Raw genomic sequence first — 12,618 nt, forward strand, 5'->3', positions numbered from 1 at the left:
GCTATCCCGACATATATTAGTTCACATTATATTCACAAAGATCGATATTGTTCCACGGTTTGTTACCGCCCCCATATTTGTACAGCCCTTTTATAGGAATTTTAAGTTTAGCCAAATTCTTTGGACATAATACGTTGCATTTATGGCTGATGCGCACGATCTCTCGAAGGGATTAATTTGATCGAATTTCGTCGTTACTGTGCGCGGAACAGTAAATCTAAAAATATGTATATTTTTTTGTTTTGGTACAGTACGTTATGGTAGTGTATCTTTATACTGTATAGTGGTCTGGTACGATACCAAATTGTTTGTTTTCGAATACTGATTTAACCCCTTCAGCGGAGCTTTTTTTCACAAGTGAGTGCTTACGATATCGGGCGCTCCAGTGGCGCAATTGGTTAGCGCACGGTACTTATAATCAGTAACTTGTGAGCAATGCCGGGGTTGTGAGTTCGAGCCTCACCTGGAGCAGTGCGAAAGTTTTTTGGGAACCCCATTTGATTATGGAAATTTCTAGATGCATAATAATTTAGGGCGCCATCGCAAACATATAGAAATAAGAAAAAAAAAACAACAACAAAGGTAGTAGAATTGGATTTTGGGGAATACCAGTAATGCAGAAAAGTCTGGAAAATCGCCTAAGGGTGAAATTCCATAAAAATGCAAATATGAACTACTAGACTTGATGCATGTGAATCACTCGTGGCTTTGTGTATATGACCGGCAATCTATGACGTGATTGAATCCAAAGTCCATATTTCCAATATTAATTCCGGAATTTTCTAGAAGCTTGTAGAAGATTCTATGAGCTCTGCCAAATGCAAACTATGTAATTTTGGTTATTGATGGGTAAAAACATTATTCCCAGGAAATGGGAGGGTACCCTCCCATATGAGGGTAGCCCCCTCATATAAATAATCTGCCCAATTTTCACTGGCATTTCGAGTTTTCTGATGGGTACAACAAATACTTCCAGAAAATGTTCAATATTTCTCTTGTTTTGCAATAGCCCAGCCTAAATAAGAGACCTTCCCCAACGTCCACCTTATGCTCCAGGTTATAAAATGTTCGGTCTAAGGCCCATATTTTAGATTATTTTGTAAGCCAAGTACAAATCATTGGTGTTATGGAGGTCTCCTCTAGCAGGAATATACGACACGGTTTGTTCGAAATGAATGACGTAAACAAATTTGTACAGACTGGACCGACAATTGTCCCATGAATACACCTTCTACTGTGATAATCCTGTGTATGTAGGCTCTCCAACATCATTACTTAAAATTACTTAAAAAAAATTCCAAGCACGTCAGTCTTGTGCGCAGCTCTTCCAATTTGACAGGCCATGTTCCGAAATGTTCTCCTCCACTTGATCTTTCCATCGAATTCGTGGCCTTCACCTTAGCCAACGTAGTCGATACGTTTGGCAATGCCGATGTCCAATAATAGGTGGTAAAACTCATGGTTCATTCGAAAGCGATATTCATCGTCAACGACGATCGGCTCATAGATCACACGACAAATTATCACCTTGTCTGAATCCTCGTTCGGTATTAAAGGACTCCGAGAAGTCCAACATCATTATAAATTATATTATTTAAAGGTTAACAACTTGTGTTTCATACTGGGCTCCTCCGACTTCCCTGAACAATATCAGATACTTTTGACGTTCGTAAATGTCGTTCGGTTCGTAATTGTTCTCTTTAGAGCGACTGGTCCATTGTATTTCCCAATAATGGTCCCTTGTATTCCCCCAATAATATTCAATCGGACTAAAGACTAAATCGAACGAATATGCAAAATTTCGATTTGCGGCGAGTTGCTGTTCAAAAAAGTAAGAAAGTAATTTACAATTTTATCCACTGGGAACTTAAAAATAAATCCTCTTAGAAAAATCTCTTGGTGTCTTGATATTCTAATCCAATAAATAGTTTTTTGACTACGCAAATTTCTCTTAAATTACTTTCCTCATATTTCATATTGTCATCATAACCGCAATAAAAGATTTATTGCAAAAATTTTGATATTTGCATAGGAATAATAAACATTTTACAATCCGACTTGAATCATAATTTCTTATCATCCTCATCGCCGTGCATTCAACCCTTTCAGTGCAGCCGAATTCTTATAGACAAACAAACGATTACGACATCAAGCGCTCCAGTGGCGCAATTGGTTAGCGCACGGTACTTATAATCAGTAACTTGTGAGCAATGCCGGGGTTGTGAGTTCGAGCCTCACCTGGAGCAGTGGCTTTTTTATGCACACACACTACGCCACTGTTTGAAAAAAGGGGATTACAAAAAAAAAAAAAAAATGGTTACTGACTGTCTTTGCTTAACGGAGTTAATGTGTTGAGATTAGTATATATCGTTCTCTCTCTTCGATTTTTTTGTTTTTATACCCTTCACCACACTGTGGTACAGGGTATTATGTCTTTGTGCATATGTTTATAACAGGCAAAAGAAAACGAGATAGACACATGGTTCCTTTTCAGAATATGCATAGAATCACTTTCTGAGTCGATTTATGCATGTCCGTCTGTAGATGTTAAATTGTAAACAAAGTACAGGTCGCATTTATGATCCGATTTGGATGAAATTTGGCACAAGTCACTTATTTAGCCCAAAGACGAACCCTATGGAAATTTAAGAAAATCGGCTCAAATTTAGACATAGCTCCTATATATATTTTCGTCCGACTTAAAGTAAATGTGGCACCAAAGTCCCTATATATCTTTAGATTTGCACGAAATTCGGCATAGAGTACTGAATTAGTTCCAGAATGATGTTTGCCAAGTTTCGAGAAAATCGGTTCAGATTTAGTTATATCTCCCATATATAGTTTCGTCCGAATTAAGGTAAATAGTGCACCAAAGTCTCTATTTATCTTTCGATTTGCACAAAATTTGGCATAGAGAATTGAATTAGGTCCAGAGTGATGTGTGCCATGTTTCGAGAAAATCGGTTCAGATTTAGATATAGCTCCCATATATGGTTTCGTCCGATTTAAGGTAAATAGTGCACCAAAGTTTCTATATATCTTTCGATTTGCATGAAATTTGGCATAGAGTACTGAATTAGGTCCAGAATGATGTGTGCCTTGTTTCGAGAAAATCGGTTCAGATTTAGATATAGCTCCCATATATAGTTTCGTCCGATTTAAGGTAAATAGTGCACCAAAGTCTCTATATATCTTTCGACTTACACGAAATTTGGCATAGAGTACTGAATTAGGTCCAGAATGATGTGTGCTAAGTTTTGTGAAAATCGGTTCAGATTTATATATAGCTCCCATATGAATTTTTGTACGATTTAAGGTGAATGGGGCACCAAAGTCCCTATATATCTTTAGATTTGCACGAAATTTGGCATAGAGTACTGAACTGGTTCCAGAATAATTCCGAGAAAATCCTTTCATATTTATATATAGCTCCCATATATAGTTTAGTCCGATTTGCGGTAAATGGTGCACCAAAGTCCCTAAATATATTTCGATTTGTACGAAATGTTGCATAGTGTACTGAATTGAGTCTAGAATGACGTGTGCTAAGTTTCGAGAAAATCGGGTCAGATTTATATATAGCTCCCAAGTATATTTTCGTCCGATTTAAGGTAAATGGGGTACCAAAGTCTCTATATATCTTTCGATTTGCACGAAATTTGGCATAGAGTACTGAATTAGGTCCAGAATGATGTGTGCTAAGTTTCGTGAAAATCGGTTAAGATTTAGATATAGCTCCCATATATATATTTTCGTTGGATTTTAGCTAAATGCTGCACCGTGTGACACGAAATTTTGCACAACGTATTGAATTGAGACTAGACTGACGTTATTGCGTTTTTTGAAAATGGTGCAGAGCAGATACAGCTCCATATATGTTTCAAATGGGTGTTTGATTGAGATTAAATTTTAAGAGTACGAAAACCACTTTAAACTTGCCCGAATGAAATGCAATTTAGCATAGGTTCCAGAACGGTACACAGATCACATATTTAAGTTCGTTCAATATCATGTTAATGTTCTTTCGAGAAGGAGGAGTCTGTTAGGAGACATATGCAGAACCCAAAGTGGTGAAGGGTATCATATAGTCGGCACAGTCCGACTTTACTGCTTTCCTTACTGGTTTTCTTAATAGATTCACAATAATCCACTCTTTAATTCCATTATCTAATAAAGTGCCTTTAACAATTCAAACTCTTGTATTTCCCCCACAAACTACTTAAACGGTTAAGAATCGAATCTATGCCAAGGGATAGTAATAATAATGTGTTTACACACACTCATTTACATAGTACGTCAAAATGTTAATGCATTTAAGGCCCTAAGTGTATTTACTTTCATAGTTAAGAGTAGCTAAATGTCAGAATAATACTCCTCTAAACTGACAATGTAAACAACAGCATAGTGGAGGTTAGACGGTGGCCGATGGTCCAGGGCAATGATGGTGAGGAGGAGTATATATTTGTTGGATTAAACATGATTTCCAATGCGGAGACTTATTAAATACTGATAGATGTATGTTTAGAGGTACTTTAAATTATGCTTATTACATCACTTAACTATAATGATAATCGGAAATTTTAAAAACTGTTTTTGGTTTTCCTCTAAAAGCAATTATCTCTTAAAATAACTAGTAGGGAAAATATTTTTGTGTATCTCTTCAACAATTTTGTGCCCATGGCACCATTTCAGCGAATTTCTATTTAGAATATGATACCACTTCAAGAGCTGAAGGAAACTGTACACCATTAAGATAAAAATTAATTTTCAAATTACTTAAGGGTGGTCCAATGGAAAAAAATTGAAGCTTAAAAACAGAATTCGTTTCGAATTTGTATTCAAAAATTGTAAATAACTACATTGTTGATGGCATCACTTAAAATACATAGTAGAGTTCCATTAATTTGCAATGACCTGTTTTGTGCTCCTAGTTTTATTAATGCGCTGGGCAGGCTTTCAATTCAGTGTTGTGATTTTTTTAAAGAATCTTCTTCCAAGGAAAAACTTTGTAATTGTATATAAATTCCTTCGTAAAGGCAAAGGATACATTGTTGTTGTATCATTATTCCAGCGACAGTTCATTATATTTTTTACGAGCGTACAAATGCATTTTGGTGAGAATTTTCCAGAAAAATTCAAGCGTCATAGTATGATTTCTTTATATTTGGCTGGAAAATCACAAGTGGCTATCGTAAGAGCACTACATCATTTAAATGTGAATAAATTTTTGTATTTCGTACCATCGCTCGTTACCGTGATACTGGTAGCGTAGCCCGACGTCAAGGAAGTGGACGGAGAAATCGTTCGAAAAGTAAAGAAACGATTTGATCGAAACCTGCGTCGCAGTAGCAAAAAATGGCTCGTGAGCTGGACATATCACAACATTCCATTCGCCAAATATTGAAAAAAGAGCTCGGGGTAAAGCCATTGAAATTCCATTGAAATGCAAGAACTTACACCGCAACAGAAAGAAAATAGACTCAAAAGAGCTAAAGCCTTGCTTCGCTTGGCCGAAAGTGGTAAACTGACGAAATTCGGTTTTCTCCGATGGAAAATATTCGTCGTCCAGCCGTTTGTAAACAAACAAAATGATCGTGTTTACTTGCCAAAGAGGTCAGCTGAAAAAAATGTGGACCTTCGATTGGCCACCATAAGTCAAGCGCCGGCCATGGTGATGGTGTGGGCAGCCATAACAGCCCATGGTCGTTCTCCACTCGTATTTATCGACCGTGGCATCAAAATAAATGCCGAATATTATCGCGAAAATATTCTGGAGGGTGTATTAAAGACTTGGGCACGCAAACTGTTTTGGTCTCAGACCTCGGACATTCCAACAGGACTCAGCACCATCGCACTCAGCACGTGCCACCCAAGAATGGTTACAAAATGGGGTTCCTCACTTCATTTCCAGCGCACAATGGCCACCAAAATCTCCGAATACCAATCCGTTGGACTATTGTGTCTGGAGTATTTTGGAAAGCAAGGTTGGCACTGAAAAATGCCAAAGTATCGATCACCTCAAGCAAGCGCTTCGCCGGGAATGGGCCAAAATTCCGCAGAGTAACATTTGGGCAGCGTATGACAGTTTCATTGGCCGTTTGAAGACAATAATTCTTGCCATTTTGGGCTATCATTCAATAAAATTAAAAAAAATATATATAAAAGTTATGGCGTTTGAATGTAGCCATGTGTCGCATTTTCGGATTTTATCTGAGTTTCATAAAATGTCACCGTGTGGCACAGTTTCGATGGAGTCGGATACGATCAAGCAGCAGTGTCCGTTTTTTCAAATTTTGTTGTGTATTGAATTTACAAATTGTTTAAATTGTGATACTGTGAACATACAAGAAGGAGTGGATCGGTAATACCCAACTTTAAACGTTGTATATACAGGCTTGATTGAAAAATTCGGTTGATCAAAGAGGTAGCAGAGGAACTGGTCGATATTCCCAATATTTAAATTTAAATGAATATTGGAAGAAAAGTGTGCAAAGATTGGATGTTAACGTTTCCTCCTGTCGAGAATTATCTGCCATTGTATGTACACTGGTGGTCAAAACTAATTTTTACAAATTTTGCTAGTAATCGACCATAGCTCGTTCACGCTGATTTATTAATCGAATATTTCTACGAAATCATTTTTTGCAAAAAATTTTTTTCACAATCACTGGTAATTAGCTGTTTTATATAAAAAACTCAAAAAACGACATCTTTATCTTTGAAAATGTTATGTGGCATTTATATATTTTTGGAGGAGGGTTTGCTAACCAAGGACCAGGGCCCTTAAAGTGTCCAAAGTCGACAGTATAAATATAAGAAGTAAATGACAAATCCTCTAGGAAACAAAAAATATGTCGCTTGGAAAATGGGGTTAGTACCTTCAAAATACCTTAAGTAGAACTGAGCCTTTTATGTCGGCAGATTTGTTATACTTTGAACAACCAAAATACTAAATTGTAGAGCCTACGGTTGGAAAATGGGACTAAGACTTCATAATGATGGAGAGAATAAAATTTCTGATTTTATTTTACATATCGACGTCTTTTCCAGGATCTACTGTGTACATCGCTCTTAACTATGCTCTATGCTCTATGCTTCAGGCTAGCTAGAATGTCTTTTTGAGGTCTTCTATAGCTGAAAGGTTTTTCTAAAATTTTGAAAATTTTTCTGACAATTTTTTTTCAGAGAGTTTTGGATTTTTGATGAAAAGTTTATAAAATATTGATTCTTTTTGGGAGAAGTACTAGAAGGAGAGGACTGACGGGTCCCACCTTCGGACTTGATCTAGACTTCGGACATTCGATTCGCCTGATATTGGATTTATAAATATTGCTATTTTGTGGAGGAGGTACCAGAGGGAGTGGACCACTGGGCTCCATCTTCGAATTTGATCTACGCTTGGTAATGATAATAGGTTGGGCAAAGTTTGATTCAAATCGGACATTCCATTCGCCTAATATTGGATTTGTAAATACATATTAAAAATGTTGACCATATGTGGGGTGGTTCAAGATGGAATGGGCCAATGGGTCCCATCTTTGGACTTGATTACTGGTAAAGATAATAGATTGTACAAATCGGATAATCCGTTCACATAATACTTAAATAATTTTTATTTTAAATTTTTACCATTTTGTGAGGGAGTTACCAGAAGGAGTGGACCCTATATTCGAACTTGAACTAAGTTTGGAAGAAATATTATGATGTGCAAAGTTTTGATGAAATCGGTTACTCCCTTCGAGAGTTATCGTGCGCACCAGCCAGACGGACGTACATGCATAAATCGACTCCAAAACAGATACATGGGATATAAAACCAAAGTGTATATAGCCCCAGTCATTTCATAAAATAAATATAATTATTAGTATACCTTAAAAGTGCTGAACATTAATACAGACGTTGCACCTAAGGATGAAGCTATATATGTAGTTATTGATACTGAAATATGTTTTAGACACGTGTCAGAAATCCTCAAAATATCAAAAATTGGAGGTGCCGGAATGTGAGGGCTATACTAAAACGTGAACCGATAGGTAATTTTTAGTAAGAAAATGTGCAAACTAAACTAAACAAGAGTTAATTCGCATAAAAACGTGTCTGAACACCTCAAACACCGAATATTGAGGGGAGACCGTTATATGTGTGGAATATCCCAAACCTGGAACATTTTTAATACCAAACATCATAGTGCGTCCAAAACTTGTCCAGTGAATTTAACTTACCCTCTATCCAAAATGCGAAGAGAGCAAAGTATTTTTAGTACGCGATTATGATAGCAGCAATAATCTGCTGCCTAAAAGTATGCTATACTTCTCGTCAATGTATATGTTGTACGATAAATTGGAGAAAAAAACTGATATGAGGCAAACATAATGTTCACTGGCTAAAGGTATGCCAAGTTTTTTTTTTTCAAATTTCTTTACAATTTTAGAATCACATGAGTAAAAAATTTACCAAGTTGATAGACCTTGAGAAAATATTCGTTCAAAAAGCAAGCCTTCCTAAAAAACATTTTTTTATAAATCCACGCCTTCTTTTGGGGTCCTCAAAAATATTTTTTTTATATATCCACGCCTTCTTTTGGGGTCCTCAAAAATATTTTTTTTATATATCCACGCCTTCTTTTGGGGTCCTCAAAAATATTTTTTTTATATATCCACGCCTTCTTTTGGGGTCCTCAAAAATATTTTTTTTATAAATCCACGCCTTCTTTTGGGGTCCTCAAAAATATTTTTTTTATAAATCCACGCCTTCTTTTGGGGTCCTCAAAAATATTTTTTTTATAAATCCACGCCTTCTTTTGGGGTCCTCAAAAATATTTTTTTTATAAATCCACGCCTTCTTTTGGGGTCCTCAAAAATATTTTTTTATAAATCCACGCCTTCTTTTGGGGTCCTCAAAAATATTTTTTTATAAATCCACGCCTTCTTTTGGGGTCCTCAAAAATATTTTTTTAATCCACGCCCTGTGTTCTGTTTAACATTTTTATTAAAATATGTTTAGAACTTTTCAAACATACAAGTAACACATTCACAAGGTCCGTTCCGTACGAAAAGGTCAAATGGGGTGGTCGGGAAACATAACAACTAAATTTAAACGATATTGGAAAAAAATGTACCGAACACACATTTCCAATAATGAGGGTCCCCAGTGTTTAATAATGTCTGTGTGTTGTGCGTGTTTGCAGACAAACATATGTATGTGTGCGTGCGTGTGTTTTGTTTGATTTGGCAAAAGGCTATGTTGTTAAGCGTGAGGAGGAGGCCGTGGATGGTCATGGTGGATGGGTGTGTAATGTTGGCAAATATTTTCTGTTAATCGTGGGTGTGTATTTTCCACTTGTCACTGCCAGGATATGAATCGAGCTTGTCTGTGTGTGTATGCGTGCATGAGCCTTTCCAGCTATTCATTTGAATCCTATCGGCAATTGTGGCATTAAGAAGTCGCCATAATAATCATTAGAAATTAACAACACCATCATCGTCGTCGTCGTCATCGGCATCATCGTTGTAGCTATGATGACTATCTGTGTGACTGACTGGTAGTTTGGTGTTTGGTTCAGTGATTTCTTAATAACCACGTTGTTCTATGGCTATGATATGGCCTTGTGTGCAAATATACATGCAGATGTGTGTGTATGTGTATGAATGTGATCGTTATTGCGAGCCTAGTAAACATTGAAGTGTGTTTACGCTTCAATACAACTGTGAGTGCCTGGCTTTCATTTTCCATATTTAATTGGTGTTGGTGTAGGCGGGTGTGTGTTGGTAGTTTGCGAACACATACTTCCACTGGGGAGTATGTGTTTGCATTTTCCGACCCGCCAGGACCCTGTAATGTAATTCTTTTTGGCAATAATACCAATAACCATAAGATTTGTATGGCAAATATGCCGTTTATTGTTTGCTGTCTTGTTGTTGTCATTGTGCGTGTGAGGGAATGTCTTGGGGATGGGTGTGTGTGCGAGGACAGTTTTCTGTGCTAAATATCCTAATTAGAAACGTATGATTTTTTATGTTGTTACTTCCACTTTTAATGGTGTGTAATGGATAAACACCTTGGAGACCAAAGAGAGAGATATTATTGTCGATGATTAGAAGGATATTTGATATCTGCAGAGGGGTATTTGGAAGGTATGGTTATAAGAACTGAAAATTATTTGAGGTTAACTTGAAAAATAGTCTTTAGTAAATCCAGGCCTTGTTTTGATCCCTGAAAAATAGTGTTTAATAAATCCAGGCCTTGTTTTGATCCTTGAAAAATAGTCTTTTGTAAAACCAGCCCTTGTTTGGTTCTTAAAAAATGTATTAAAGAATAAATCCACGCCTTGTTTGGTTCCCCTACTAGGGTGGCGTAGGGGATGATAGATACCAAGCAACGGCTATTAGCTTTAACATGGCGAAGTCCAGGCTTATCTTGGTCCCTCTTTCATCTCAATTGTGGATACTGACCTCCCCGCCGTGCCAGCTATTTTCATCACCCGATGAAATAGTGAGCTAATATGTGCCGCGAGTTTACCCATAAGAACTATAAACAAAAATGGGTTGAGACGTCAGGTTAGTTGCCCTTTCTCGGAAAACCCAACCTACTATGAAAAAGCAATGAAAAAGAAAACCAAATCCCCTAATGTTGACGACCCCGCAAACGTATAAAGGTCTACCATCTGCGAATCTGCACTTGGAATGTGCGCACATTGTACAGTGTTCGCTTTGGCGGATGTACTCTAGAAGTACAAAGCCGATAATATTGCCTTACAGGAAATGCGATGGAAAGGGACTGGCGTAAGTAAAGCAGATGATAAGGTCCTGTATTATAGCTGCCATGAAACGAGACATGAATTTGGCTGCGGATTTATGGTTACCAGGAGAATAAAAGACCTCGTCTCCAGATTCACTTTGGTGCACCATATACATAAAATCGGACAAAAAGATATATGGGAGCTATATCTAAATCTGAACCGATTTTCAGGAAATGTATGTTAACATCATTCTATACCTAATTCATTACGCTGTGCCAAATTTCGTGCAATTCTAAAGATATATAGGGACTTTGGTGCCCCATTTACATTAAATCGAACGAAAATATATATGGGAGCTATATCTAAATCTGAACCGATTTTTCCCAATTGTCACCATGTGGCAGGAAATGCGATGGAAAGGGACTGGCGTAAGTAAAGCAGATGATTAGGTCCTGTATTATAGCTGCCATGAAACGAGACATGAATTTGGCTGCGGATTTATGGTTACCAGGAGAATAAAAGACCTCGTCTCCAGATTCACTCCAATATATGAGCGAATTGCTATAATCCGTATAAAAGCGAAGTTCTTCTACATCAATCTCATTTGCGCCCATGCTCCGACCGAAGATACAGATGAACAGACCAAAGACATATTTTACGAGCGCCTAGAAACAGCATATGACCGTTGTCCTGGCCATGACATTAAAATTTTAATGCAAAAATCAGAAGGGAAAATATCTTCAGCCTTCATGAAGAAACATCCGAAAACGGCATGAGGTTGATTAACTTCGCGGCAGCAAAAAAAAAAACATTAACAAAACATTAGCAGCACCAGATTCAAGCATCTCGATATACACAAGGCCACCTGGATCTCCCCTGATCAAGCAACGAGAAATCAAATTGATCATGTTGTAATAGACGGAAGGCATTCATCCAGTGTTTTAGACGTTCGATCGATCCGAGGAGCGAATATCGATTCGGACCATTACCTTGTGGCAGCCAAAGTACGCACCCGTCTTAATGTAGCAGCAAAAGTGCGATCAAACACAACACGGAAACTTGACGTCGAAAAGCTGCAAACACAACAGGTATCCGAGGCCTACTCCGCTCAACTTACCCACCTGCTTGAAGAAAGCACTTCTTGTCCCGATAATAGTATAGAAGCACAATAGCAAATAATTGCCCACTCCCTACAAAATGCAGCAAAAGCAACACTTTGGTACCAAAAACCACCACCAAGAAATGCTGACGTGAAAAACGAAGCGTATAGGGCAACCCTGCGGACAGTAGCAACACGTAATGCGATGGAGAACTAACGTATTTTCAGAAAAAAGAAGAAAGAACAAGAAAAACGTGAGCGTGAGCATATCGAGATATGCAGGAGTCAGAATGAAGTCCGAAAATTCTACCAATAGGTAAAACACCAAACCGAAGGCTTTGGTGCAGGCACATCCTCCTGTAGAGACGAAGAAGGAAACCTGGTGAGAGATACAGACAGCGCGCTGAGGATCTGGATGAATCATTTTGAAAAACTTCTGGTATCAAATAGTAGCAGTGAAGTGGATACCCCAGAACCAATAAGAGATGACGGTATAGAATGTATATCACCTAGATGAAGTCAGAATAGGCTGAAGAATAATAAAGCAGCAGGTGCCGATGGGTTACAAGCCGAACTATTCAAGACTGGTGGTCAGATGGTGGTAAGGAGCATGCACCAGCTGATTAGTACAATTTCGGTAGAAGAATGTATGCCCAGAATTGGAACCTCAGCATCATGTGTCCCGTGCACAAAAAAGGAGACAAGGCGATATGTGTCAACTATAGAGGATTAAGTCTCCTTCCAATGAGCGTGAGCATATCGAGATATGCAGGAGTCAGAA

General features: G+C 37.7%; 1 long non-coding RNA gene and 2 other non-coding genes across 3 annotated transcripts; all 3 read left to right on the forward strand.

Moving 5' to 3' along the window:
* The first annotated feature begins 379 nt into the window (after positions 1 to 379).
* Trnai-uau (transfer RNA isoleucine (anticodon UAU)) lies at positions 380 to 471 on the forward strand. The gene is given in 2 exon segments: positions 380 to 417; positions 436 to 471. It is a non-coding gene; the product is annotated as a tRNA-Ile (tRNA).
* Positions 472 to 2,154: 1,683 nt separating this feature from the next.
* Positions 2,155 to 2,246, forward strand: Trnai-uau (transfer RNA isoleucine (anticodon UAU)). Its single transcript is given in 2 exon segments — positions 2,155 to 2,192; positions 2,211 to 2,246. It is a non-coding gene; the product is annotated as a tRNA-Ile (tRNA).
* A 3,108-nt stretch (positions 2,247 to 5,354) lies between these two features.
* Positions 5,355 to 5,999, forward strand: LOC133322486 (uncharacterized). Its single transcript, XR_009754057.1, has 2 exons — positions 5,355 to 5,537; positions 5,570 to 5,999. It is a non-coding gene; the product is annotated as an uncharacterized LOC133322486 (long non-coding RNA).
* Positions 6,000 to 12,618: the final 6,619 nt, after the last annotated feature.

This window comes from Musca vetustissima, unplaced genomic scaffold (assembly GCF_032173495.1).
Source record: "Musca vetustissima isolate MV318-11 ecotype Yass unplaced genomic scaffold, APGP_CSIRO_Mvet_v1 utg4863, whole genome shotgun sequence".
Taxonomy (NCBI): Eukaryota; Metazoa; Arthropoda; class Insecta; order Diptera; family Muscidae; genus Musca; species Musca vetustissima.